Source organism: Erinaceus europaeus, chromosome 10, assembly GCF_950295315.1.
Source record: "Erinaceus europaeus chromosome 10, mEriEur2.1, whole genome shotgun sequence".
Taxonomy (NCBI): Eukaryota; Metazoa; Chordata; class Mammalia; order Eulipotyphla; family Erinaceidae; genus Erinaceus; species Erinaceus europaeus.
Genome location: NC_080171.1, coordinates 33,215,653 through 33,218,420, shown reverse-complemented (window position 1 = coordinate 33,218,420; position 2,768 = coordinate 33,215,653).

Here is a 2,768-nt window from a genome sequence, read left to right as displayed (position 1 = left end):
CCATTGTGGAATTCTTAGAATTTTCTCAGTAGAAATAAACATTTTAAGTTTATTTTTGCTTTCATATAAGGACAATTTTTTTAAATTTAATTTTGTTGAACAGATAGATAAAGAATCAGAGAAAAAGACATCTTAGCACTGGAGCTTCCTTAGTGCAATAGGGTCCAGGCTCAAACCTGGCTTATTTTTATGGTAAAGTAAGCACACTAATCCAAATGTGCTATTTTGCTGACCCTAAGTATAACTTTACTTAGATATATTTAAGAAGAATTTTAAGTATTCTTTTTTTTTCTTCACCAAACTAGTACTATTAAGTATAACTTGGGTTTCCTTCTAGTAATGTGTTTACTTTGATTAATTTTAATCTTTTACTTAAGATAAAAAAAAATTCCCTGTTTCTATTATGCCTCAGTGTCTTAACTGGAATACGATCTGGTTGATTTACTAAAGTTCACAAATCTCCTTTTCTTCTTATATTAAGAACTGATCTGTTTATATATACCCATCTTTCTGTGTTTGTGTGAGAGAGGGAGAAAGAGAAGAAGAATACCTGTGTGACAATATGAGACCATATATTGAGTACACATACTATAATTGTGATTTTGGAGCCAATCAATGAATCCAAACTTTATAATTTTTATGGAAATCTTAGCCATTGAATAACTCTTTATGAAACATTCATTTGATCGTCTGCGTGTGTATTCTTCTCCTCCTCCTTCTCCACCTTCTTCACTTCTCCTCCTCCTCCTCCTTCTTTTATTACCACCAAGTTTGTCACTGGGGCTTGGTGCCAGCACTAAAAGTTCACCACTCCCTGCAATCACCTTATTTTATTTTATAGGACAGAAATTAAGAAGAGAAGGAAATAGGAAGAGAGACTGAGGGGCACCTGCTTCACTGCTCATGAAACTTCCCCTCCTGCAGGAGGGCAATGGGGGGCCTGAAACTAGGTCCTTGTGCCTAAAATGATGTATGCTAAGTAGGGATTTCTCTGTCTTTTTATGTATTTAATAATAAGATATTTAGTAATTCATATAACCTTGCTTGTTATGTCATGTATGTTTTCTTATCTGCATAACTGGAATTTGTATGGAATCAGTAGTATGCCTTAGCTAAGTTTTGTAGTTCCTGGGGAGGGGAGATACGTAATGCTTTATGTATAAAGACTTTTATGCTCAAGGCATCAAATATCCCAGGTTCAGTCACCCAGCAGTACCATAAACTATAGCTGTCCAGTGCTCTGGTAACAAAACAAAACAAAACAAAACAAAAATAACAAAAATAACCCATAATTCCTATAGTTCCTCAAGGATTTCATCAGAATTAAATTATTAGTAATATGTATTGAGCTCTCAGTAGTTGGTTTGAATGTGCCTCCAGAAGTTATCATTTCAGTAATGAATGACTTATTTCACACATAATAATGCTTTCAGAGTTCATCCATATTGTAGCTTATATCAGTATTTCATTTGAATGACTGGATCATATTCATTTGTATTGACATATAACATTGTTTTTATCAGTTCATAAATGATGGACATTTAATTTGTTTCCACATTTCACCAACCATTTCTGTATCTATCAGATAGCCTGAATGTGCTTTCAGTTAGTCATTATTATAAACTTGAAATGCCATAACTAGGAAAATCTACCTTTCAACTTGAAGATTTACTATGTTTGCCTTCTGCCAAATCACTTCTACAAATGTGAAAAAAAAAAAAAAGTTTCTAACTACAGCTTTGGATATACATCTTAACCCCCAAGGAATCTGTTCTATCCTTAAGCAGTTCCCTATTTCATGTATGTTGCTACCAACTTTTTTCAAGTCTAAGGCATCATAGAAGTAGAAATCAACTGCAGATAGAGTTAATTACAGACTCATCTGTCTATAGTACCTGAGCTTAGTCATTTGTTGAAAACATGTCTTTGGATTATCTTCTCTTGCTCCTACTTTTGAAGAACTCTCAGGATGATGGGGGATAACACTGAGCAATACATTTTTATAATGGGATGAGATGAATACCTTTTGAAGTATTTTGATAGTCTAAAGGAAGGAGTGATGAGTGATTCTATTGGAACATGGAGGACACTAACCAGTGAATCAGAGACAGAGATACTAAGCAGAAGGAGCAGCAAGAGCCTCTGTAGTGGGTGTGGTGACTTGCACACATCCTGTGTGTATATGAAAATATCCTGGAATCTGATGATTTTACAAAACATTGTTAATTTACTAATTAAAAGTTGTTTTTTTTTCTTTTTTTCAAAAGAGGTATGGAAACAAAAACTACCTGGGGTGATCTGGGAAGTGGTAGACCTTTGGACTTTCAAATATGGGGTTCTGTGTTCTATCCCCAACACTGTGCATGCCAGAATACTGCTCTCTTATAAAATGGAAGGGTTTCAGGAGACAGATTTTTAAGGTTATTAAATATTATGACATTATTTATAACCAATGACAGGTGTTTCCTTATTAAAATCATTTAGAATGGGGAAAAACATTATCATATAGGAAATTTTCCATGATGTGATTGGTCTGGAAACATGACTGATAGAAGTGTAGACTTTGACCAGCGTAAGGATTGTAGTTCGAGCCCCCCAGCTCCCCACCTGCAGGGGAGTCACTTCACAGGTGGTTAAGCAGGTCTGCAGGTATCTATCTTTCTCTCGTCCTCTCTATCTTCCCTTCCTCTCTCCATTTCTCTCTGTCCTATTTAACAATGACAACATCAATAACAACAACATAATAACTACAACAACAATAAAAAAAA